The 27,667-nt window shown below is 46.2% G+C and overlaps 1 protein-coding gene across 3 annotated transcripts in view; it reads right to left on the bottom strand.

The window, feature by feature from the left end:
* LOC118514339 overlaps window positions 1-25,593 on the bottom strand; it is a 48,425-nt gene extending 22,832 nt beyond the window's left edge. Inside the window, exons 1-3 of one of the 3 annotated variants that reach the window (XM_036061155.1) lie at window positions 25,500-25,585; window positions 25,243-25,390; window positions 22,814-23,700 (exon numbers count right to left, since the gene is read on the bottom strand). The gene's annotated coding sequence lies outside the window, so the exon portion shown is untranslated. Of the gene's footprint in view, window positions 1-22,813; window positions 23,701-25,242; window positions 25,391-25,499 lie in introns of all 3 variants that reach the window. The other 2 variants (XM_036061156.1, XM_036061154.1) reach the window with 2 other exon arrangements.
* Between the last annotated feature and the right edge of the window lie 2,074 nt (window positions 25,594-27,667).

Genomic DNA, 27,667 nt, shown 5'->3' with positions numbered 1-27,667 from the left:
CAATACATTTCCACCCTATGGTCTCCCGGCTGCTGTGTCTGCCCCGACGCGTATGCTGTTGATCGTGACCTTCAGTTACGTCAGCCCGTAGCAAGGCGTACACAATAGCGTACTCAGAAGAGGCACGTGGAGTATCACACGCACCGGCCAATAGACAGCGACAGCTCGATGCGGACGACCGAACGGCGTTGGTGCAAAATAAAAATGTCCCGCCGGGTGCCGTCGAGTAGGAAATGAAAAATGGCTTCTCGAGTGCAGTTGAGTGGAAAATGGGCTGTAGTATAACGTAAGGAGGGTACGATAAAGTACGCCCCAGGAATAAAAACAACAACGGCAACGTAGGAAAAAAAAAAACCCCAGCTCACCAGGCTGTGAAATTGTGGCACGGTCCCTGGTACGCCTTCGGACGCCCGGCGGCGCCTTGTTGTGGTTTGTGAAGCGAGCCTGATAGTATGTGCCGGGGTTTTGCTGGTTAAAGAAATATGGGAAGCTGGCAACTGGGGTGCATCTTACCTCGCCTTTGGCTGGGCCGACACGTGCCGGCATCCAGGCGGTCTCCGGGCACGCGGGCGTGTGGGTTGGCAAGGACAAGCACATTCTTCGCACTCAGAACTCGTGGCAGAAACTCCCGGGGTGGGTAATATATCGAGTAACATCCCCATGCCGGTAGTACAGTACTACAGCTTACGTCAACTTGAGGTGATTGGCCACGGCAGTTACATGCTGGCTGACTTTGTGTGCTCCTGTGTGTGTGTGTGCGAGCTTTTCTCCACCTGTACAAGGACTAATCAAACGGCGTTTGACGTCCGGGAATGGTTGCACGTTCGCGTTTTATTTGTCGCTGTCAACAGAATCGATGTTTTCTGTCGTACGCCAGACGCGTCGAGCGTTCAATGGCGAAAGATCAACATTTTCTTACCACGCTAGGGCACGAATGCATGATGGTATTGGCTGTTTGCTGGTGATATTTAGCCTTCCTAGTGCGACAGGTCTGTCATCTGGGCGAGACTAGTCGTGAGGTTGGCTTTTAAAGCTTTTATTGTTTAAATTTATTTGCAAAAGAAAATCTTCAGTTCAGTACCGGCTTACAACTGCAACGGAGACAACGAAACTGATAGGAAGGCAAAGCACCAAAAAGGATAGCGCGAAACAACACCCCATTTGTCGATGATGACCAAGCCCACCAGCTTAGTGAATTGAAGCGAAAAAGATCAGAGAAACATCCATCTAAGGGCAGGCCAAAGCACACACACACCCAGCGTTCCAGTGTAGTACCTTGACACTGAGAACCCTTTTTTCTGGCGAACTTGGGGACGTTTTGGTTCGCTTCATTACGTCACGTTTGGTTTGGTTTAGCCAGGCCGATGCCCTCCCCCCCGGTCGACGATGGGATTTAGGGCTGAGTCTAGCGGGTTCTTTCTTTCTGGGTGTGCGGCGTAGCTGTAGCTGGACAGCTTGGTCGGTTCGTACCTGGAACCGGGAGCATGTGTCTTTACGCGGGTGGATAACATCCCTGGGATAAATGAAAACTCATCGCACATGACCGTCCGAGCATCCCTGGTCGAGTGACATTCAATTTTAGCGGGATCACGATCTTATCCACATGTCGTGTTTTAGGAATTTCGGTTGGGTTTTTGGATGGTTGGTTGGTGAAAAATGGTGCACGTCTCTAGGTAGGTTTTGCTGGTGGATTATGGACATTATTTCGCAGGTAATGGAGGGCGGTATCTTATACTGTAGATAGTTGAAGAAATAGAGGTAGAAACAAATCGATGAACTAGCTGGTTCAAGTTCATAATTATTTTAATGGCTAGTTAGTGCCATGATCGATCAAAAATAAATGGAACCTAAAGAAACACTTATCCAGTGACTTCAGTTAGGGTTTGCTGAGGACCTTTACTAACAATTTTTATGGCAATTGGAACATTTTTTCAACGCTTTAGTGTATTGATCTACCGCAGCTATGAAGGATCGCATCTTTCAAGTAGTTTAAAATTTCACTAATCTTAGATCGCTTTAGGTCTTAGGGCTTCTCTAGAACATTTTCAGCCCTAGAATTTTCAATCGCCTCTAAGATATGGATACAGCACAAGGCTAAAGTTGTAGCTGAGCAATTTTAAGGACCACTGCATGCTAAGACGTAAAAAAGGTAGCTTGCCAAGTCCCATATCAAGTATGTTCACGAAATCTTTGCATGAAGAAGAAGGTATCTTCGTGGTGACAATGGAGGCCACTTTTCACATACGTCACGTTATGAATGTATATGACAATCCCTTGAGACTTGTACGGAGTATTTATTGGTTGATTTTTACACGTGTAGTAATTGCTTTCTGTTCTAGATTAAGCTAACAATGCTTCATTGCATGCTTTAACAATTACAAAAGGGAATTCAGCTATATACCTTTACACGCCGTCTTCGCATTGCTGTTAAGATCTTGCCGTTTTCTTTTTTTACTAAAGCTTCTCCGCAGGCCGGGCGATGGATAACACTCCCAGCCATCTTAATGTTTTCAAAATGAAAGAAATTAACTTTTTTCTCCTCCTCAAGGGCATCCCCAAGGGCTATACGGTTGAATGTTACAGAACCGCCGGGCAAAAGCGACCCGCCGCTCCCGCAGGAAAGATGCGGCACGTGCCTGCTACGCGCTTTCCACGCTGTGCCTTTGCTTTCATTAAAAAATGGCGCTTTTGTGGCGGAAAGAAATCGCATTGTGGGAAAAGGCCATCCAAAAGAATCTTTGGCACGTGAACCATGGAATCGTTTGTGTCGGGTTTTAGCTTTTTGAACCGAATTGAAACAGGTGAAACCCCACTTTTGGAAATTCGGTTTAATTTTCTTTTTGCATCCTCGGTACTGGGCACCCCGGTTGGCCCACTTTTGTGTGTTGGAAGTTTGGGTTGGTATATTCACTGACTGTATGGGCTTTTGTGTGGGTAACACACACACATACACACACAACAGAATTGTAGCAAAATTACTAAGAATTTGTGATTAGTATCGAGAGCTTAGCGTAGAATCTGTAATTATCACCTTATCGTGACCAATTGTCCTGGGTCGTGACATTTAACGGGGCCGTTGTGGGCCAGAGAGTTGCGTGTAATTACTTTGTCCAGATCGGGATTTATCATTCACATCAGCTGTTAGTCTAGCTCTGTGTGTGTGTGTGTTTTCAGCTAAGGGAAGTCCTACATTTGTTTCGGGGAAACTGGGGGGAACACGGTGGAAACATACATCCTGCCATCTGGAAGAACAAGTATTACCAGAGCTTTTCTTCAACTTCCTGTCCCTTGGTGGTACAGGAGGGAATTACTGACATGTTTACTTGGAACCTGCTAACTGCCAATCCATGTTTGGGGTGCATCGTCGGAACGGAAACTGGATGCATGTCGGTAGGAGTAAGTGCAGCCACAAGTTACGTCGATTGATTCTCTGGAAGGGTCCCAAGTTCCCAAAGTACCGTGTGGTTATCGATGATTCTATGACCCTTGACATTGTTCGTTCGAATCGGGGGAAAGACAACAAGCACCAACTAGTCGTCGAGCGTGTTGATGAGTTATGAGTAGTGTGAGGGCTGGCTGGCGCCCCTGGAACCGGAGTGCACCATTGGGACCAGTTAGAAATCGTTATCTTGATGCTGTGAGCCATCAGCCGGTGAAAGGGGGTCAGAAGTTTCCCCCTGAATTCCACCAACAAAAACGCCTACAGTGTGGATTACCGAGTTTCACATCTAAATGCACCTCCCTGGTGTAAGGGCAGTGTGTCCAAGGCTTGCGGAGCGAACGACCATCGGATATGTCACCTCGAGCTGCTCTCGTGGTGGGAAGGCTTATCGTTTCACATCCGAGCGGGTTGTTGGAACCTTCTGGACCGGGCCGCCATGTGAACTGTGCCATCCGCAGAAAATGAGCAGAATGTGCAGGGGGGGTTTTGTAATTGAATGCAGTAAATTTACTAGGAAAAAGAGGCCCACCACCGCCAAGGACACCCCCCCACCTATCCATGGGTATCGTAAGTCGAAAATTGGACTTTCGATTTAAGCTTGCTGGGCGACCCATGGGAACGTTCCGATGGAAGGATCGAAATTAATTATATCAAATTTTGCCGTGAGTAGATAAACTTGTCACAAGGATTGAGGTTAACCGCTGCAGGCACAGGGGAACTGCCGGAAGACCTCACCATTTGGGTGATGTTGTTGCGGCATTTCAATGTCAGCTATTTGCGCAGTCGGCCAAACACACAGCACACGTGCGTTGTTTTGTTTACGTGATGCCTTGCATCTTCCATCCATCCAATGGGCACCTTGACCAACACACGATGGTCCGCCAAAAAGTGTGTGTACGCTAGTTGATGACCGAACGAGCAAAGTTGAGCAAATACAGTGCGGCAGTAAAGCAGAATTGTTTATGTACTCGCGCGTTTACTTTGAACTTCTTTTGCAACGTTCGCGCGACGCCTGAGACCGCACGGCATGGAGACGCAGTTTGATTGAATTACGTCGTAAAATGTCGACATTGACTCTCGCTGACGGCGGATCTGTGTGTGTGTGACAAATCACTCACGCGCGTACTTGAAACAATCGCATTGGTAGTCGAGTGTTACGCTCGATGTGTGACTGGTGAGATAGAGCGAGAGAGATAGACATAGAGAGAGAGAGAGAGAAAGCACGTGTAGTATAGTAAGTGCTCACGGAAAAGCTTCCCTCAACTCTGGACCAGCGACCAAGCGAGCGAGCGAGGATTCATTTTAAATGCTTCATAATCCGAGTTAAATGAAAAAAGTTAGTTCCATGGTGAATCCTCGGGGAAAAGGATTTTTATGTACTCTGACCGGTCGGATGAGGGCGATCTGTTGTGTGTGTGTGTGTGTGTGTGTGTGTGTGTAAAGATGCAGGCTTACTGATGTGCGGTCTTGTGCTGGAAGTTGTGGCTATAAAAGCGAACGGTCAATGGTGTGTCAGTGATTCACTTAACCTCACAGCCGAGAGGTCCCCCCCAGAGGAAGCTTAAACTTTGGGTCATATTTTGGATATTAACGTCCTGTGTGATTTCGTACCATTTCCGGTCGTACTTAAAGAGAAGCGGTCTTTGGCCTTACAAATGAGTCAGTCTGTTGTGGAGGCGAAATATTCAATTCCTCCCCTCGGGAAGTGACAGTTTGCATCAATTTGTCGAACGATCGTCTGATTATGAACAGAACAATGGGGCGAGAGTGGAAATTAATTTTCTAAAAAAAACACACACACACCCACACACCTACACATTCATTATAATGCCTCAATACGCAACCTACCCCGCACACACAATGGCAGAGGTCCGGATACATCGGAAGTCGGAATGTCAGCTCATGAAATGAAATGGTGCTCTCGGTGATGTTCGCAGCAAATTCGACAGGACGTTAAATTGGCGAAGTTTCATCATGATTGGGGCTGAATGGGTTTTTTTTTTCTCCTCGAAGCACTCGCGTCCGGCACTGTCCGAGGTTCGATGAAATGGTCACCATTTGTCGAGGTTCATTTGTCCGGCTGTCTGTCAGAAGGTGAGAGCCTTGGCTGCCGTCACCGGTGCTCGTCGACGTTGGTGATGATGAGCAGTCCTGATGAGCGGTGGAATAGTTCAACCTGCTTTACTCGGTTCGATAATTGTTACTATTCAGACAAACTTTCTCTGTCGTGTTCTCTTCTCTGGTGGATCTTGCACGGTTTGGGATGTTCTTTTCATGCCGCCATTTTTTGTTTACTTCGGCCCAATTGTTCGATGGTCGTGTGCGTGCTGATCGGCTGGGTAAGATAAGAATATACCGGGCCAGAAAAATCGGTAGCTAATTTTTGCGTCATCACGCGCACGGAAGCTAACGATTGGGGCGAAAAGCTGTCCCCGCTTGGTGACGGAACTTGGAGGCGAGGGTTTTGGGATGGTGTCCGTTAAAAATGATGCTCATCATCATGCTGTTCTTCTTCTTCGGGTCTTCCTGACCCCGGCTGCAGATCCGCAAAAGGCAAGGTGGATAAGATTAAACCGACATCTGATTCTGCCGCGTGTGCCCAAAAATAAGTCAACGTGGTTCATGGAATTTTAAGGGCATAGCCGTACCGAAAATCCTTGTTATTAGACCAACAACGAAGAAAAAAAAATGGAAAGGAAAATGCACCCCCCCCGGGGTCTCGGTCCCGGTAATGGGGGAAAAATGTCACCTATTCATCACCATGGCAAACATGCGCGGCTCGACATTGGCCCTGACCATCAAAATCGAGGCGGGCGCGACGCTACTGTGCTGTCCTGCAACGGACCGGAACGAACATTATTCAGCATTGATTTTCCCTCCATCTTCTTTGGGTGCTTGCACGAGGTGCTTTCAGAGTAACGAACCGGCTGAGGTGTCCGGTAGAGTTAAAAAAAAAAACGTGGGACCAAAAAACACAGATCCCAAGCCCAAAAGATTAAAGATAAGGTTATCATGGAGTTTTGGGCGATTTTTGTAGACACGTGTGTGTGTGAGAGGGAATTTCGGTGCGTAAGGGTAAGCATGTTCTGTTGACCTGTCAAGGTGCCCGCATCAGGGGGTAAAGCCTGCCGGGGTTTTTGTGTATGTATGTGTGTTATTTAGATAGCCTTTCGCCGAGCGTCCCTCGTCAGGCGCACCATGAAAAGCGGGTTTGGGTTTTTTGAGGTGAAATGTTTTCTTTTCTTTTTCGGCAGCACGCGGTTAGGTACCTTAAAAGTACAGTAGGTCTCGGTTTAATGATTGTGTGGAAGTTACAGTAGAGATGAATAAAATTAAACAGTAATTATACTAATTGTGAACACCTGAGCTCCATGTGTCATTTAACATTCCTTAGATTTCTGATGGATCAGATATCTCACCCAATCTACATTTAATGACTTCAATTATTGACCAACACTCTAGAACACCTCTGATGCCAGCTTTCGGCGATCCAACTTATAGTGGTCCGGTGTCGTCTCTCCCCAACTGGGTGGTCTTCAGTATGTGGGACTTACTATGCAGATTCAGTCAATTTGAAGTCAAACAAGCCAGAAATGTTAGACCAACTCCTCTCGGGGTTGTAGAGCCAAATACGTCTTTCGAACTTTTCAAGCCTTCTTCTTTTACTCTTTTTATACCTGATCGTGATCATGGGAAGCATTTTTTATTCTGTCAAGAAATTCGCCTCAAAGTATGCAATCCGTAAGTCACCAGCATGATAAGCATGACAAAATAAGCTCCGAATGATTTATTTCATCTTGTTGCAGAAGATTTATAACCACCGGATTCTTTATTTTGGGACCGACTGTGCGTACCTGGTCAGCTTTCCTGTTGGTGTATTTATTTTACTTTTCTTTGCAAACGAAGGTAGAAAGTTTAATTTCGACAGGCGCCTCCCTACTCGTTTGATGTTGGCGCGCTTGTATAAAGCGACCGAAAAGGACACATCTGTAGAGGTAACCGAAAAATGAGGATTTCGTTTTAGCTTTTTCACTTGGGCCACAGGCCCGATAGCCAGCTTTTGCCGTAGGACCACCAAGTGTAATGGTCTAACAAGGAATCCCTCGCTATTGATCAATCGTTAGCCATGCATCACGCAATCGGACACTCCCTTTCAATGCTCGCAAGGTAAGTTGGTTGTTGAAATTTTCTACCCACTAAAAGCGTACCCATTTGCAAACCAAGAAAGTACGTAACATTGTTGTGTTGTTCGCCCGCCTTCCCAAGCACGCCGGCTGTAGTTTTCCCAAAAAGGGTTTAAGCCTCTGAAAATTCGGCCGAACGCACTCGCACAAGCGAACAGTGACCGTGCATAAACCGAGCACCACTCAGACGTCGGAGGCATTACCGGGACCTTTTTCAATTATAGTCCATGGTTCTGTGAGCGGTTTTGCTCTTTTTTTTTGTGTTCGCCTCTTCTTCTACGATCCATGTCGGCTGATCCTTGCCGCTGAGCTACGGGGCAAGCAGTAGAACACTGGTGGCGAACCCCTTTTCTTTTCTGGCGAGCGGTAGATAAAGCTCGACATTTGCATTCTGGTCTCGTTCCAGTGCTGGACGGGGTAGATTGGGATTTGGGATTCACTTGTCCCGTGCCCACATTCCTGGAGTCGTCCAGCGTGTGCTTTTCGCACACTTGCCTGGCCGGCAAAGCTCTAACATTCAAGGACACGAGCAGCAGTGCGCAGATGATGCTCGCTTGGTTGCTGTTAGATTAGAAGCTACGGGGGCACATTAGAAACATCGTTATCATCGGGGACGGCTTGCATTGTTGCCGAGAGGCATTCTACATTATTATCAGCACACACACACGCGCAAAGCTTTTCATGCGGTACCGAAATCAAGTACGGCGCAATTGTGAAGCAGTTGTAGTTGAGTTTTCCTTCCCGCAACTGATGTCGGCTTGCATGGGAAGAATGATAGAATCCAATCTATCATCAGACAACCTCCTGTTCCAATATCCAATCGTCCGTATGCTTCCTCCAAAGCAGCAGCAGCAGCAGCCGACGGCATATGTGTCTGGTCCTTTTCGCATCATCTCCTCGTTGGCCATCACGTCACGTACTATCAATCAAACGAGTCCGGGTGCGGTCTTCCCTGCCGAGTCCGACGGTATTAGTTTTCGTCCAGTGAACCGATGTCAATGACCCGGCTCAGTCCGCCGAACGAGCCTCCCGGAAAACTTTTTTTCTTTGGTTCTGCTTCGGCATGAGTCGTTTTAATTGGATTGGATTAGAAGGCGTGTGGATTCAGGTTACTGTGTTTTGTTTTGTTTTGGGGAGGAATGAGGCTTTTTGGAGCAGTGGAGTGTTCTCTCTTACCTATCGTAGGTTAGTAGAAAATTTGAGGTTAAGAGCTGTAAATGGCGATGCTGCCTGGGGCTTTTTCTTATTAGAGCTCCTCCGATTACATGGAAGTACAGATAAATTGTTTGAGAAACCGGATAGGAACAATCGTGTTCTAAAATGAGATTAAATTATTTCTCTCTCAACAGGTACGCTATGCAGGGCTTTTAAACTGCAAAGACTTTTAGCTCAAAACGAATGGTACTTTGGTAAATGGTCTACACTCATCCGAGGTGCTTACCGGATTTCCGCAAGATAAAGAAACACATCTTTAACCGTCGAGTGGCACTGTGCGTGATTTACCGGCAGAACGTTCCAAAAATGTGGCTGTGCGAAGGAGAAAAGCGAGGAAGGTGGAAAAAGTTCAATTGGTGGGTGGGTGGGGAAATTGGCGGAACGGTGGCGACTAGGAGGTAAACAGCAAAAACAAACGCAGAAGGTGAACGAAAGTCGGAATCGTACCAAGCATGCGATAATTGAAAAGTTATTCGTTCGGTGAGAACTGGAATGAAGAAGCGTTAGCGCCTCGGCGGGTGTGTGTGTGTGTGTCGGGAAGTTTTCGAACACCAGGTGTGGAATGGGGGGAGTGGAAGGTCAATGGTGTGCAAAACTTGGCGCAGGGCGAAACCGAAGCCCTTGCAATTAGACTTTTCGAAGAGTGGAAAAATAATTGTGTTAATAAGTTTGTTTGTTTGTTGCTTTGCGCTTTGCTGAGCGCTCGCCTCGGTTGTGCGAGCAACAGTGTGAGGGCCAGTGAAATCAAATGGTTTTTTTTTTCTCTCTTAAAGAGCAATTTTGACGAAAACCTTTGAGGAAGAAGTCCTGTTCAGAAACACAATTAAGCATCACTTTCAACATTGCTCACACGAAGCAGCTATCAACAGGTAGATCGGGCGTTTGGATTGGGCATGTGCGTATTGGAATTTGAATATTCTGTGGAAAATTATTATTTTCAACAATTTCTAGAATTGTTCAAGTCTTACGCTTTATCTGCCAGTTAAAGTCCTTATATCGCTTTTGCTGGATACTTTACTGATATCTTCATCCCCGATGTGGAATGATATAAGGGAATTGATGCTCTGGGTTGCCCGGTATCATTCTAGTGACATCTTCTAGTAGCTCATAGACGACTGGTAAATTTACTGCAATGGACAATAACTAAGAGCCTAAACATATGCTTGGGGTGGTAGAAAGGACAACGGTGCCAGTCTTCACTGAGGACTGACTATGCAACTACGTGGTATCATTAAGTCAAGTAAGCCAGAAATGGCAGGCATGACCTAAGAGGTTGTTAGACCAAGAAGAGAGAGAGAGAGAGAGAGAGAGAGAGAGAAGTGTCTCCTATTAATTAGTCTCCGATTAACTTACGAGCTTGACTTCATTTACTAATTAATCAATTAATTAGTACATAATTTACATAAGGGGCGGCCCGATGGTAGATGTGACAGCGGCGCCGGTCTTCACACAGCAGGACCAAAGTTCAAATCTCATCTGGCCCGTTCCCTCCATAGTGAGGGCTGACTATCCAGCTATGCGGTATCAACAAATCTAGTAAGCCATAAATGGTAAGCATGATCTAAGAGGTCGTTAAGCCAGAAAAGAAGATGATTGTTGAGCGGCTTGAAGTCATAATAAACTCAAATAAGGCCTTTTGCAAGAAGGCAGTTATTTCAAGACTTTTTACCAGCGCTGATTATTTTGACGAACCTTAAAAATCCTAACATAAGCTTTCACCATAATTTAAGGACACTTTAAACAATCCAACAAACTATTGTAAAGTGAAATGCTCAAGCTCGACACAGAACTCGTTTCGAGTCAATTGAGTTTAACTCTATTCAGAGGAAGTGCAGAACTATAAACCACTAAACGCACCACCATATATCACAGACTCATGTGTCAATGGACAGAAGCTTTTAGCTCTGACAGACACAAACCCAAGTACGCACTTGCAGTGAAATGAGAAACATGAGTGAAAAACGGTCTAATGAATCGTCCACTCCCCATCCAACGATTCCGCGTACCTTTCCTAGACGTGCACGTGCTTTCGAGTGTGTATGTTTGCCATAAATCACTTCCAGTGCATTCATGCTTCCCCCTGGATCGGCACAATTGTCACAGGTCCTTCTCGGTGGTGTCATATTCTTCACCCGTACGGAACGCACGCGGAGTAGTTGAACACGATGTTCCGAATGATTTAACGGTCGACACCGACACGCTATAACGGCGCGTGCGAAACCACCAACAATAAACTGATTCCGCTGATCGACATTGGATGGGCTGTAGGATGGCCGCGGCCCTAACTGCCACTCGCCCGGAAACCCGAGAAAAGTAAATCATAATCATTTGATTGTTATGCTTTGCCCGGCTTGGTGGTTTGCAGGAAAATTGCGCACATTTAGTATGCCGCGTACTGTTGTACGTGTGTAGGTGTTTCGGTTTGATGGAAAATTTTTGGAAGGAAAATTATGCGAAAAAAAACTCCCCCCAAGGAGGAGCATCGTACTTTGGTGACGCGAATGATGCTGCCTATGAATTGCGTATCAGACCAATTCAATTAGAATCTGTGGGACGGCACGAGCTGGTTTGCTGTGAGAAGAGAGTGTCAATATTTTGTTTTCCGATGCATGGTTCTTTTTCTCACTCTCTCTCTCTCTCTTTTACTTGCCCATTTTCAGCCCACGTATTTTGCGCGCTTTCTGGTCGTGCGAAAGTGTACGAAATGACGACGTAATTCGGGTGCGCAAGAAATCTTTGCGGTGGTAGTATTTAAAATCCCACAACAAGTGGCACCTGTAAAGGGCCGAATGTGTGGGTAGAACTGTCGAACGGCTTTCGAATGAACACTCTGGACTTCCCAAATGGTTAAAATCGTTAGTGGGAAGTGAGCTTACCATTTTCTTTTTTTCGAAATGGACGTTGTTGCCACGTTTTCGCTGGTGTGTATTTGCATTTACCCGGAAAAGGGTTCAATTAGTACAGGGAACTTGAGCTGTGGTCAGAACTGGTAAGGTTTCAATCTTACCAAGAAAATGGTGTGAATTTTTCTTCCCTGTCACATTGTAATGAAATTGTAGTGCTTACGTATGGGGAAAAGAGTGGGTTTTTTCGCGGTTAAACAAATCGTTAATCGGTTTCAAAGTAAATTAAAAGGAGTTTTATTTTACCATTTTTCCTTCGCCTTCGTGTTGACGATGATTTTGAGCGATTAAAATGCATTTAAAATCCCCCCATAAGCAGCAGTAAATATGAGCTAGAACCAAGGCAGTGGCAGCAGCAGCGAGTGTAATTTTGTTTGAACAAACAGAAGCGAGAAACGGTTTGCGTGATGGCGAATGAAAGTTATTCGTCTGAATCGGAATCGTTTATCGTTTCTCTCTCCCTCTCTCTCTCCCTGCGTTTGAGTGAATTGCTGTGGGTGATTGCTATTTTCTGTTTGTCTAGAGAACGGTGTCGTTTTAAAAAACTTTTAGGTTAAAAATTAGGTCCACAGTGGATTTGGAAGAAATGTGAGCTTGTTAAAAGGATATGTGCAATCGATCCGTTCCTTTGCCATGTCATACAAACTGTCTCTTTATCGCCGCGGCGTAAAGCATAATCGGCTACTGGATCAGGCTGAGCACTGCAGGACACAAAGCGACAACGAGCTTATCGATCGCAATTAGAAAGGGATGGTGGTGGTGACGATGATGAACTCCACACAAACACACGTCGACAGAGACAAATCAGCTGTAGCAATGGTACAACTGCAATAGAATCGCTCGTAATGTATTTCTTCGTATGACAATTAGGTGTAGTCTCCCTGAAGGGAAATTAATATCGAGCGGGAAACACACAGTGGTGATCGTTCAAATTCCATTTTTGAGTCGATCATGTTGCGATGGATGCTACTGCCTGTGAACAACTGATTTGTAGCTTTGTTCTTTATTATTCCGAACAACGAGTTTTTGATTAAGTTTTTCATCATTGAAATCGAAACCGTCACTCTGAAGCAATAACGAGCGTCCTACCACTGCAATATTAATTATCAATCGTTGGAATGCAGTTTTTTACTTCATTTCCTTATTGTGATGGTATTCTAAACTATTAAAAAAATTATACAGCTTCCGATGCAATATTTCACCGAACCTTTTGATTCTATTTTAAATAAATTGATAAATATCAAACAAAAAGAGTCGTGGACATGGGTGAACGAATAAAAATGAGAAGTATGATTGGAATGTGAAACATTGCAACTAAGTGACGGCATTCCATCAGCTTAATGAAAATGTTGGTTCGTGAGTGATAAAACCAGCTTGCCAGGGGGAAAAAAGGGAACAGAATCAATTATTTATTTAAATTCCTCAGATATCGGTTACGATATTAATAAAAAAAAACATTTTTTCTATGGAAAAAATCGATGGAGGCGCCTGGTACTTGGTAGAGTAATGAACTTTAAGTGTGAAATTAGTGACAATGGGTTGATACTGGTGGAATTTATGTTTAAATTTTTTTATTCACCAATGATTCATCATCAATCAATCACCAATGGCAGTATCAACATTTCAATCGAAGATGGAAAGCAGAGTGGCGTACTTTTCGTGGAATAATTTGCCTTCGGTCTCTGCGAAGTATTTTCACACTGCACTAGTGAATGCACTACAAAGTATCGCATTACAGTTCAGCTTCACTGTGCTGAGTCTATTAAAGTGAAATTCCTGTAGTATGCCGCCGGAAGGAGAAAAAGCCGTTCGACATTCCTCGCAGACCGCATGAAGGATGATGGCTAGAAGAATTGAGGGAAAAGAAGAAGCAACAGAACTCCAAATCCATAGTATCAAATCAAGGCTGTGCATCAAACATCTGCCCCGTCGAACGAGGATAATCAATTCTAGCACGGGATACGATAGGATGCAGCTGGAAGCTGGCGTGTGGTGAAGTATACTGAATTTGCATTCTCCTGTTCTTCGTACTACAGTTGCTCTTCCTACTCTTACTATCCTTCCCTATCGTAAGATGTCGTAATTCATCCTGGCTGGTGTCGTTGTATTCGTTCGTTAGCCAATAGCGTAAATGGCGTGTATCTCGTAAAAGTAACAAACAGAGCACATTCGCCATGGCTCTCAACGCTACGTCTGGGATAACTCATCTTTCCAGTCCGTGGCGCTTGTTTGCTTGCGGAAAAGATTACCAATCCGTTCGATCCTTTAGGTCAGATAAACCGGCGGATACGACGTCCGCTCGGGAAAAAAAGGGCCGGTTCGCCGCACTTAAGAGTGGTCGCCATTTTGTGGTGTATCAAAAGGGCGCATAAAAGAAACAAAAAATAAGGAAACATGATAGCCGAGATGGATAGAAATCGCGCAGATCGATCAGAAATCGGGGAGGACGATCGCAAATGCAAAGCACCAACCAGCATCTTACGCCAAGGGCTTGCGAAAGGAGGGATATTCAGAGGAAAAGGATTTCACCCGTACCCGAGCACCGGGAGGCAATTGTGGTCCGAAAGACGAAAGACAACGCGGTCTCGCGTCCTTTCGCGATGACCTCCTTAACCTTCTTTAAGCCTTTGGTGTCTTTGTCTTGTGCTGTCGTGGCTTGCCGTGGCGCGGCCGATACGATGGCAAGCGAGCGTTCGGGTTTTGGTGTCGCCCCGATGGGACCATCGGCCTGTATGCTAATGATGGCAAAAATGTAATCCTGCACGTATCGAAATTCAATATGCATATCGTGCGATGTCCTTACATTACAAGAGCAAAACGGAAACCGACAGGATGTGATTCTGCTCGCTGTCTGTGGTGGGATGCCTTCCTGTCAACAGCACGCCATACACGATGGTGGCGTGTGGAACGGGGCTAGAAAGATTTCTTTACCTCAACCGAGTGTGTGGTGGAGTGTTTTTTCACTAGGAAAAGGAAAGCAATTTTGTTTGGGAATATTTTCTAAATTTTTAGTAGATTTTTAAAAGCTGCAGTATGCTCTGTTACACTGAATAAGTGGAGGCTTTGGGAACACTTGTGAGGGCAAGATTCGTTCCAGCTATTGAACTTAAACCTTAACTTCGGTTCCGGTTCTGTAGAAATGTCACATGAAAAGCTGTCTAAGGGTAAGTTTCGTGCGTTCAAACATTTCCCTGCACAAAACTTGCTCACAAAGCGCGACGATGTTGCAATGCTATAAATCTTTCCACCATCGTTATCGAACCCAGAACCACATACACTCGTGTGTGGGTTTGTGTCTAGGAAAGGTGTGAGAAGTCAGTAGCCAGAACTACCAATTCAGTATGTGTGTGTGTTTGCACGCCGATCCACATACATAAGACGTCCTCATATACGATCGACAAAACTCTCGACGGCGAAAGGGCCAATACTGGCCGGTGCTCATAATTGCAAAACTCCACCACCATTTGCACCGTGCTGCAGTGCAAATGCCACAGTCCACGAGGCAATATGGGCCCGGTGACTTTGGAGTGTTGAAAACTTTATCAATTTTTCATAGCCGGTAGCAGGGCACCAGCACCAGCAGCAGAGCAGGTTCACGGTTTGCGATGTGCATTATCTATCGGTACCGTGTGTGTGTGTGGGTAGTTTGTGGGGCACAAGTTTGTGCGATGCAAATAATATGTGTACTTCAATATGTGCTCAAAAGTTGCTCATTAACGGCACTCGGGGTTTAGAAGGCAGCGGGAGCGTTTTCCATGGAAAGCAGCTTAACGAAATACAAAGAGCCTATGCATATTGCAGAGCGCAGTTCTATTGGTTAGATGGGGGCCTTTATTGTAGCAATTCTATTTTATTCGCCATTGCGGTGTGTGGTAAGAATAAAACTCATTGACCGACAGATTAGGTATAATGAATGTCTCTTCACATTCACATATCTCGGACCAATCTATTAGGCGTGTTGTGTTGTTTTTCCACGAAAATACTACAAACGACCATGCGTCTCCATCGAAAGCTCATCAGCGTTCGCACCCTTTCGGCGTTGCTTGCCGTGACCCGCATGAGCGAGACGAAATAATTACTTAGAGATATAAAACAATACAAAAGATAAGATAGCAAACAGTTCGTTGACCAGCTTCAAGGTCAACCGGTGGCTTTAACTTTCATGCTCGAGAGCTGGCGGCAGTCAGCTTCCGTCAGCGCAGCGTTTGAAATTTGTTCGATTGTTGCCAGTGTGTATTGGCCCGTTCGCATGTGTGTGTGTGATTGGTGTTGTGACAAAAGTGTTATCATTGCCAGTTCCAAGAAAAACAGCTTCCCGGGAAAGCCAAATTGTAAAGCATTATCAATAGCGATGGTTCAAGTCTGGGTTTTTTTTGTTCCTTTCGCTTATTTAAGTGGAAAAGTAAATATGATTGATGTGTGATGTGTGTCAAGCTTGGCAGGCAGAATGTGTGCGTGAGAAGAGTGTTGAATGTTTTTGAGCTGATACAAGCAAAAGTGTCTGTAGGAGTGTATTATTGTTGGGAAAATGGTAGTAAATGTAGTAATATTGTTAGAAAGGAGTAGATCCTTTAGTGATAATACAATTGTAGCCAGTGTATAAATCAACCCCATCATCATGGATGGAAGTAATGTCATCATATCGAGCACACAATATCGGTTCGTTTAAGAAGCGTTCGGAAGGACTGGCCGGCTCGGCTCGGTACCGATAAAGGGACTGTGGTTTATCGCTTCCACCAGCAGCCCGAACGGCAACACCGCACCAGTAAATAATCAACCAATTTATCTGCTACTAGTACAATGCGCCCAATCCAGCAGCGGGTCCGTCCACGCACGCACGATCCGTACCGGCGTCTGATTCGATTGACACGAAATCAATTTATTCCCATCAAATTACAACACCGCACCGCAGGACACACCGAGGACACACCGATAGGCACGCAATGGCGGCTAGTCTCTCTCTCTCTCTCTGTATGCGTGCTGCGAATTCACTGTGTGAGTGCGTGTACGCTTATTTGGTTGTGCCTGCTGCCGGGTGCTGCCATTCTTCACCATCAAACGCACGGTTGGCTTGTGAAATATGTTTCCAGCTCGTTATTTGCTTTCGGCAAGGGAAGACTGAACCAACCAGCCTACCCCCCGCATCCAAAACGCCTCCCGTCAGTGTTGAAAGGCATAAAAAAGGATCGCTGAGTGCTGCTTCTTTTCGCTTGCCTCTCCGCTTTTTGGTTAATGTGTTTTATGCTGGTGGAAAAAAGAACGGAACGTGCCGGCGGTTTTGGTTACGCTTGTTTTGGGAGGGAGAGAGAGAAAAAAAAGTTTAACCACGATCTGCTTTTCCAATTCGCGTCTTCACTCTAGAATTTTTGTTTTTCCCTTCGGTGGGGAGGAAATTTTTCACCTTCACGGTTCACCAGACCAGAGCGCCAGCCAGCGGCTGCCGTGCTTGTTGCAAATGTTTAAAATTGCAAAGCAAGAGGCAAACGCGCCTCACCAAACGGTGGTGATGGTGTACGCAATAATCATAAAAGAAAAACAAACTTTTCCCCGACGCTCTCGCGCTCCCCCGGACTACGGACGTGGTTCAAGTGCTGCGGATCGTTCTGCGACACCGACCACCGTGCGCTACATCAAAGGCGCGGAAGATGCGTAGATTTACAAACAAAGCTACTTTTGGGACTTGGCGTAGCGGGGGTCAACGAAGACAGAAGGGCGCGGTCACGCTTGGGACCGTTTTCGGTGGCCTGGTGTAGGTAGCGGTCCAGCTGACCGGTGGGAAATTGTTGAGTTGTTGAGTGCCGGTACAGAGGCTCGTACGGTACAGCGCTCCAAAGAACCGTCAGTGTGTAAGGTTGGTTTTTGGGATTTTCCGGTCGAATTCATGCTGCCAGTGTCTTGTGATATGTGTTTAATGATATTTTTCTTATTTTGGCGTTTTCCCACGGGTTTTCTCTCTCGTTCGGTTACGGTACAGTGTATTGTTTTCAGTTGAAATTGGTCGCTTTTTTCGCACACAGATACCACACAGTGGATGATGAAAATTCGTTTCCACTTAAACTGACATCGGAATGCAACCGTGGTGAAGTAATCTGTTTTACGTCCATTTTTTCGGCGTTCGCTTCCACACGTCTTTGGTAGGGAAATGGTTTCGGTAGAAAACATTCACACATTGAGAAGGATTTTATTTTGCCTTCAAGAAAAGGCGTTTAAAGTTTGGTTTGCGCATCAAGCTGAAATGTTTGTCAATGCTCTTAGTAATGTTTATAGTTTATAAGCGGAAACAGCACTTCATTTCATTCATGTCAAGATTTTCCACTTAAACGAACGCGGGGACCAGACCGGAATGGACAGCACAACCCATCAACCTAGACGAGGTCGGCCGGGTGGTTGTTAAGCTGCACCACTCTGTTAACGAGCTCTCCTTTCTCGTTCACATTCCATCATTTCGATTCCAAAGGAAATGGGATAGGAAAAGCCTGTTTCGGAAAAATGTATCCCCTTGGTAAGTGTTGGTCTTTTTTTTCTCTTTTCCCCACATTGATTTCCCAATATTCGGCCATTCCGCTCTGAGGCTGTTTTGGCCCAAAAGTTATAAGATTCCACATCGTTGCATGAACGCGTATCCCGGGTATCCATAAAATCGACATGGAGGCGCCCGGTGGTTAGTAATCCTGTGATGGAGACGCCTGGTCGGTCGGTGCACGTAAAGCCGAAACCCCGAAAAGCTCGGAAACATCTAAAAATGTGTCTATTTTTAGCGCTAGGTTCAAAAGCACCCTAATTTTCGGGTGGTTTTGTTCGGGTTTTTTTTTGCTTTGGGTTGTTGTTTCGGTCTCTCGCTCTTTCTTCTCCAGGGCAAAATGGCAACTGGAACTGTGGTCTCACTTTTTGCTCATGCGAGCGTTCCTTCTCGTTTGCTCGTGTTTTTGGGCGATATTTTCGTTCTGTTTGGGAGGGTTTTTGATGGAGGGCAAGGGAACGGGCAAGCGAGCGATGGGTGCTTTTGGACGTTGCTGAAGGTTAGGGTTATTGGGCTAGCGAAGGTCATGTTGTGTTGCTGTCTTGCCATCATCTTAGGCAGGCAGGCAGGTTGGTCATATTCCCTTCGCAATCGCAGTCGCGCAGGCCTTTAAAGCTCTCGCTCTCGCTCTATTTCTCGAAAGAAAGAGAGAGAGAGAGAGAGTGAAGAGAAGGAGCCAGAATAGCAATATATTTGACGACTACTACTTCTTCGGTTATGTTTTCCTTCACACGATAAGGCAGGCCTGTTGCCCGAAAATGAAAAGTCTTTTCCAACAATGGGTGACGTTCTTTGCGGGGTGGGTTCGAAACACACATCAAAACAAAAAAAAAAAACAAACAAACGCCTCGACACAGTATGATCAAAAGAAGGTATTCTATTCATAGCGTTTTGTTATTCGATGGTTCCGGAGAGCCTGCCGTTGTTGTTGCTGCTGCTTGCGAACACGCACCAGAACGAGCGTCTTAAAATATTAGCCCAAAACCGATGTAGACGCTCACAAAAAAGAAAGCTCAAAAACCACCACCGTTTGCGGTTGGGATGATAACGACCCCTCCCGATTGGAGCTCGTTCGGGTCGTAATGTGTCGTTAATCAAATGACTCGAATTCGGTCTATTGAGGAGGGAAAAAGTTTTTGCCAAAAATATTCTAAAAATTGTCAACCCCTCAAATTAACCGGGCATTTCGGGGGAAAGCATTTGACGAAGGTAGAGACTTTGAGAGTAGAGAGAGAAAAAAAAAGCATCCGAACTGATGTTTCTGTTCCCCAGAAATAACTAATAATCAAGCTGATTCTGCTACCATTGATTGGTACGTGTCGCGTTGTGTCACGAGCGTAGTGATGTATGTGCCATTCGGTGGAATAAATTATCCATTTTGCTGTTGTGACTACTACTTCTGCCAACCGAACCCCTAATTGATCCGTAACAGTTGAGTCAACTTCAACCTTCTTGCATGCTAATAACATTTTCTGGTTAATAATAATAATGGCTGCATCCGACCGGGATGCCGGTAGATGCCGTTGTCGTTTTTCCCTGTGTCAGAGAGAGAGAGAGAGAGAGAGAGAGAGAGAGAGAGCTCGGCATGGTGGTACGGTATGCACACGTATGATCAGACACGCTCGAACTACTACCTAATGGAGGTTTGGAGGTTTCGAGAGATTGCGGGGTACAAATTCCACGATAAAATGTACTGCAAACTGCAAACCCCTTCGGAACGCCTGGGATTGTTCGAATTCCGTAATTCCATTTGTAGCTTCACAATACATACACATATACATCGTGTTGGTGTGTTCCGTTCGGTTCAGGAAATGGCCAAAAACCCGGGCCCGATATTGCTATACTCGAAGCGGCTGCTCAGGAAAAATGGGCAGTGAAAGGAAGTGGGGCAACAGCAACGAAAAGGGGAGAAGGGGGTATTTGCAATATTCTTAGTACTTTTAGTTGTGCCTGTGCATTTTTTTTGCCTTTGTCGTTGTTGTGGTTTTGCTGCTCGTTTTGTCTGCCTTAATATTGTGCTCGGGAAATTTATTTTCCCCAAATCGAGTTCTAACGTGTCCGAAGTAGGGAGAGGTGGCGGGTTAGGTGGTGGCGGTGTACGTGGAACATTCGGCAGTCGTACAGGATAGAATGAACCTTGCGCCGAGCATACCGGGCACACGTACGCGTAGTGGTCTTCTTTAACCAGGCGCAAGGTACCTTCAACTCGTTGGTGGTTCGTTTTTTGAAAATGCACATATTGTTTGAGCACACTGGAGTACACATGTGCCTGTGTGTGTGTGTGTGTGTGTGTGTGTGTGTGTGTGTGTGTGTGTGTGTGTGTGTGTGTGTGATTTTTCCGATATCCGATTTGGCAGGCTTCACATCACACAGAGAGTGTACTCCAGTGCCCGGGAGTAAGGCACACCGTCGTGGCTGAAACTTGGAACGGTGGAGAAGATTGTTTCCCGGTGGAATGTTTCCCAACCGTCGGATGCTCTGGAATGGTATTTTATTCCTTCCAACCGTAGGCCATTTGCTGTACGCTGAGATTGTTTCACAAAAAAAAGAAGGTACAAACAAATGCAAGTGGTACATAAGAAAGCAATTCGACGGGGGTTTTGGAATTTTTGTACGATTGTTTCAATTTGCTCAAGTGAGTGTGCCAGGAAAGAAATCACTCGTACCAAACGGTGCTTTACCGGTGTTAATTTTCAGTTTCAGATTGTAGTCTTCAAATGAAAGAAGCTTCACTGCAGGGTATTTTTGTGAACGTGTGTCAATTGTGTGCAAAATTGATTGATTTTCGTGATTTGTAGTCCTAACGATCCACCCAACTATCCAGCGTCTTTTATATGGAAAAAATAAAATATTTGGAACAACTATGAGCCTAATCCATCGAGAACATTGGAAGAAGAGAGGCACATCATGGCCGTCCAATGCAATTGTTTCAAGATTTGGACCATGTAAGTAAGTGGGGAGTATCCTACTTCTTCTTTAGCACTACAAACTTGAAAGGTAAAGAGACTTTCTAAAGCTAGTTAGTCAGATCTTCACACGGGAAGGCGGTCTGTATGGGATTCGGTCCCTGGTTCTTGTACGGAGTAAGGAGTAAAGATTCTAAGGACGTAAAATAGGGACCCAATTCCAGCAGCTAACAGTGTTGTGATAATCCTTGAAATGATTATGATGTTGGGGACCCACGGCTTTATCTTACGATGGCTTAATATATGTGTAACTTGGATCCAGAGGTCATAGCATTCGTCTAAAGGTCTAAAGGATGTCCTGGATAACATTGTTAAACGATACTGTCCGCTTTTGTTTAATACGAAGGAGTCCATGTGACAATCACTCAGCATTAGTACCTGATTGCAATATATTTTTTTAAGATGAACGCCTCGTAGATCGTGGAGATCGCTACAGGAGGTCTCCGAGGCGCAATATTATTTCCATAGAATTTTTCGAGAAACCTGTAGTGGAGGAGATAGTCAAGCTTAAGTTGTAACTGATCGCTGAAGCCCCAGAAATGAGAATCTATTAACGCAAATTTGTGTTCTGTCCCAGCTAATTCATTTGTGCTTCAGCTTTCATTTGTGCAAGGGTTGCCCAGGAACTTCTTCTTCGGTGGCACTAAAACCTCGAAAAGGTCTCGGCCTGCCGTTTCTGGCTTTCTGTGACTTGATTTTACCCGTAGCAAGGTAGTCCTGGTCCTGCGTGCAGGGAGACGGTCCGGATGGGATTTAAATCCCAGTCTTGTCGTGTGAAGACCGGCGCTGCTGTCGCTTCGGTCACCAGAACAGCGGTTTCCAATTCAGCTATCAGGTAGTTCTCTTAATGTAGTTTCTATACCATCCATGGTTATTTTTTACATTCATACATGAGATGCGATATCTACTGCTTGAGTAACCCTAAAGAATGAGTCTTCCTGCCTGTATGTATGACTTATGATCCATGAACAGATTTGCCTGCAATGTCTCATCCCTGAAGCCTGTAGTTCCAGAAGCTCACTAGAGCAGCCCATAGACAAAAATGTCCATTTGAACTTAGAAAGAGCGTCCAAATATTGATATACACTTAACCAGATATTGTAAGGCTGTGTAGGATGCATCAGTGCAAATAAAGAACCAACCATCACTCTCATGCATTGTTCAAAAAGTTGTTGGTAAGGATTCAGTTTCACCGGCTCACTCCAAGACCAGGCAAAAGCTCCATCTTTCGGCCCAAGCTCCAACAAAACAATGGACCAGCCAAAAATTCAAGACATCGTAGGCTTCCCTTGTACAGTCATTACATAATAGTGGGCCACCAAAAAAAAAACCACCCGCGTCCCGGTGCTTGCCATTTTTCTTGGCCACCGTAGTTGTTGTTGTGCTGTTGGCATCTTGCAGGCAGGCATTTGTTTTGCTTGCCTTCCATCGGTTCCATTCATTTCATCAAAACGTCAATCGGTTTCGGCTATATCCCTCTCTCTCTCTCTCTCTCTCTCCCTCCCATCGTTCACACGTTCCTGCTGACGCGGTTTGTTTTCCGGTTAATCATTTGCTCGATGACGGTGCACGGTGACACTTACCTTTCTTTCTTTTCCCGGGGAGGTTGTTGTTTTTTTTTTGTTTGCTGCCAAGGGATGCTCCGTTGTTACAAAAGCTTGTCGCACAAAAAACCGCACCCGCCCCTTTCAGCCGTTTCTGTTCAGCCACAATCGACTAACGGATCGGTAGTTTGGGTGCGTGGCAAAAACTCGACTCATTTCCAACGAAAGCTCGTTATGTTACAGCCTTATCGCGCAAGCTGAGCGGAAGGTGGGCCGTGGTGCGGGTGGTTAGTTGTTGTCGTTGAGGCCTTGTTGTTGAGGTTTTTCCGTTGAAAAGTGGCAACTGCAGCCGCTGGTGGTGGTGGCGGTACTTCACCTGTCTACTTGCCTGTCACACACTGTCGTTGGTTTCTTCTTCTTAAAAGCACAAACACTCACGCACAAACCGCAATGTAAAATCCTACTTTCTTAACACCTTTTTCCCATAACACAAGATGGTTTTCACATGAGATATATCTATGTATGGGTAGAGACACGGACAGGTGGTTTTGGGAAAGGGGAGGCACACTTACACACTCTCACACGCACACAAGCATTAAAGCACACAAAAACACTCACACGATTTCACAACCAATACTGGTGTTCGGCCGGACTCCGGACCTACGCTGCGCGGAAGGATACTAGCTGGGTGCGTGACGTGATTTGCTCCAACCTCACACCGGTTCGTGACAATAATGCTTAGGGACTTTGTGCGAGCCTTTTACCAAACTAGCATTTAGGATGAGGGGGGTTTATTTTCCTGACTTCGTTAATTCGTTTCGCCACAAAACGCTCCAAAACACGACCGAAGTGTACACAACAAAACACGGATGCAAATACGGGCTGGCATGTGCAATGTGCGAGATAAAAAAATCGGTGCACTAAAACTGTGGAAAAGTGAAGGAAAAATTTGCGTTAGAAAACTGTTGACGAGTTGTTGCTGATAAAAACAAGATGAGATATTGAATATCCGTACGTTCATCTACAAACGAAAATCCCTATTCGGTCCCTATTCACTATTTGTCACTGGAAGTTCGCGAAGCAGTGTGTGTCGGCGTGCTTGATGTAACGAATGTGTTATTATCAGTGCTTTTTTTTGTGCTCCTATTCCCATTCCGACCTAACAATGGCGGTGATCGGTTTCGTCCACCTTCACCGTCAGGTCGTTATTCCATTCAGTCCCTGCACCGTAGGGCTAGCTAACGAACGCACGAACGAATCCTGATGATGAACGGGAATGTCCGCATGAAGCAGCCCTTTTTCCCTCTGGACCGCGGCGTACCGGGCTTGGCGTTGTGAATGGATTGTTATCGATTTGTTTTGTTTGTCCTTTCTAGTAACCTTCTGTTTCGCGCTCATCCGTAGACACACACACACACACCATCGCACACCTTGACGAGTTGACGATCCTCGTCAGGTGGACAAACAATCTAGCAAGCTACTTCTCGCGGGGCTATTGCCATGGAAGCTGTGAGGGCAGCAAAAGCAAAGGCAAAAAATCAATATTTGCTCTACCATTGAGGCGAGCGGCGAATATCGGTCGGTCGGTGAACGTAAAAATAGCTGTAAACGGGGGATTTTTTCGGGTGTTTAGATGGCAACCGTTTGTAGAGATTGCGAAAAAAAAAATCATTTCACCTATACATGTAACATTGGAAAAATTAGTCCAGCTTTCGGACGCGTAGGACATAAGCTCAAAATGAGTGTGATCTCGGTTAAATGAAAATAATCCGATTCCGAGAGACATTGCGAGCCCGATGCAACTGGGCAGCATCTGGCGCTTGCAGACACACGCACACACACAGAAACACTGCTGCTGCATTTGCATTATTTGCCCATCGCCGAAGGACGAATGGCGCGCGTGCACGTGTTGCCCCGGGCAAAACGGCAAACAGTCAAAAGCCAGCGAGGCGAGCCGAGCCGGGCCAGCGAGTATCTCGCCCCATTAAAGTTCCCCGGGATCGAAGCATCTCGTGCAAGCGGCAGCAGCAGCAGCAGCAGCAGCGTATTTAGAAGGTCACTATCGTCCCCGGCCGTCGGAGGTTAAGTTGGTCGATAAATTGGTGGCCAGGTGTAGCAGAGCTGGTATTTGGAGTTGTATACACACGTATGCACACTTTAAAATCCAGACACAAACACACACACAGAAGATGGGCAAGATGTGGAGAATTTCTACTATTTTGTATACTAACACCCTTAAGAGATTAGTCAAACTTTTGTTTTGTGAGTTAAGATACATTTTTCCTTTGAAAGTCACCGCCATTAAAGTAATGTCCAGCACTGTGCTCTCTTAACCGGATAGACACAACACAGCTGCAATTATTCCTTATTCCGTCAGGTCCACTTCACATCACAAGTACGCGAGAATCGCTGGCGGAAAGAACACAGCCACACACACACACACAGACAAAAAAACAAATCCATCACACCAATCTATCCTGTTCGCAAGTGTTCTCTGGTCAGCACACAGCAGCAGCACTAATGCGCGATCGGGCCCCAAAAACTGATGCTGCTCCCGGTGCTCGGTGACGGACCGAACCGAACGGGTCGACAGGATGGCGGCGATGGCGGTGGTCTCTGTAGTAGTAGTAAGAAAACGCAGCTGCAGCCAGCCAGAAACACACAGCAAGCACCAGCACAACCAGCAGCAAAAGGCCAGAGAAGGGGAGGGATAGTAGTAGTTTACCGTGCGTGCAGACAGACCCGTAGCACGTGGTGGTTACGTCTACGACAACCGCCTACGCACTGCACTCGGTCAGCGGCTGTGCCTCGTACAAAGCTCTGACGCGCTCTCGGTCCTGTCGGTCCTGTCGCCGTTCGGGTTCGGGGTTCGCTTGCCAGCCTGACGATCGATTTCGGGGGCTCGTTCGTGCCCGCTGCGTTCGGGACGCGCATGCTGTCCTGCTTTGGCGGCGCAAGCAATCTCGCCGGACAAGCCTTTCTCGCTTTGGCTTTCACTTTCGGTACACCTTTCGGCCAGACGCGGTATCGTAGCGGAAAAGCGAACGAGCGTGTGCGTGCGTGTGTGTGCTAGAGTGTGCGTACTATTGTGTAGTAGTAGCGTGTACCGTCTCCACAGCTGGCATCTTCATCCGGCTAGGCTAGGAAGCTTTTACCCACACAGCCAACAGTCTGTGTTATCACCGTCCGCTCCAGTGGTGTGTGTGTGTGTGTGTGCGTGCTTTGCACAACCCAAAGCCTTTGAAGCGTCAAGTTCAAACGGAAGAAAACAGTCGGGGATGCGTTGTCTCGGTCACACAAATGGGGAGCGTGCGCGCGCGCTCCCGAAAGCTTTCACTCCACGGCGAAGCTTTTTTCGGTGGTGTTGTTCGCAGAAATACCGGCCCGGGAAAAATGGTGAACACACACGCACCACGCAGAGATTCGTCGGTGGGGTTGAGGCACAGCTCGAGGCTAAGCGAAGAAGGTAAGAGGTGCAGAAGCGAAGGTGGAAAAGAAAACAAATGGTGGAATATAACTGTCAGAATGCAGTGGTAGTGGCCATGGGTCGCGAATTCGGTGGGGCATCTGTTTGGGACCAGCCACTACCACCACCACTACTGCTGGCAAAGCTTTCTCCTTCGCCTTTTCTCGCTTATCATCTCAAACTCACTGCCGGTGTGAGTCCTCAACAACAACAGCGCCTCCTCCGTGTGAGGAAGAAGATAAAAACGGGGGTTCTGTGTGGTGATCGGCTGTTCTCCGTCGATTAGAATGGCGGTCGGCGTCCCACGGCTGCACCAGACAGATATTGCGAGACATCGGTGCTGGGTCGGCCTGGTGCGTCTTTGCAAACATTGCGATGGAGCATGCAGGGCTCTGGGCGCTCCCGGCGCTCTTAGGCGCTCCACCGATGATAGATCGTTTGTGAAAAGGGATTACGTGGGAACGAGTTCGGAAGATAAAGACCATGATGTAAAATAGTAAGGTTGAGCAAGGATTCCTCTTACAATGTTTGTCTTGTTGCAATATTTTACTCTCCGTTTTAGGGTAGCGACTTAAGGCAAGTTTCTCTTTTTCCCGACTTTTTGTTTTAATTGAGGACTCCAAGCAAGATATTTACTTTTTCCTGGTGCAAATGATAAACAGTGCGGGTCGGTTTGTCTCAACATTTACCTACAACGAGCCGGAGACACAGCCGGCTCCAAGCAATGGAGCTTCCTTTCGGAAGAAAGCCACCGCATCTCAACGGCGTGTGATTAATGTCCTTCAATGATTTCACCGGCAAACGGGATGGTGTTCTCCGGCCCGGGCGGCAAATTACGACAATTTTAGCGTACAAAAATTGAGCGATACAAATGTCTCGCGTTTTACTACACCGCCGAGGCCGTGCTGTTTCGTTCTGCAGCCTGGATCGGCAACTTCGGCACTTGTGTGGAGGCACACGGTAGTAGTAAAAGTATGCGCGTAAATCATGGAATGGTACTTTGCTTTTTCTCGAGTTTCTTAGACGTACTCACCGCTCTTGATGATTGTGCGGTTGTGTGGGGCTGGAAGTTACGGATGGGGGGGAGAGCTTTTAATGTACGAATGTCCCAAGAATTTGTACCGGATTTTTTATGTCTCGCTGCAACCGCTGGGCGGTTGATGGGCGCTACGCTGGGTACATTGTGGCTTGTTCTGCTCGGAGCAATGCTTTGCTAATGGTAAGCATCATTTTCCAGGAACCGACATCAGAGCGCCAGAGAAGTGTCAAGGCCAGTGAAGGCAGATTACGCGATTCAGGGAAAATAGTAGATGCACTGTACTGTACGGGTGCACGCCTTCAAACTATGGTCGGACGGTGGACAGCCTGGCGCTTTGGGCCTGGCCTGGTTGTACAGGCTTTTCACAATTAATTGAAAAATAATATCA

Source organism: Anopheles stephensi, chromosome 3, assembly GCF_013141755.1.
Source record: "Anopheles stephensi strain Indian chromosome 3, UCI_ANSTEP_V1.0, whole genome shotgun sequence".
In the NCBI taxonomy this organism is placed as follows: domain Eukaryota; kingdom Metazoa; phylum Arthropoda; class Insecta; order Diptera; family Culicidae; genus Anopheles; species Anopheles stephensi.
Note: the sequence above shows the minus strand (reverse complement) of the source record. Positions and strands in the feature narration are given on the sequence as shown.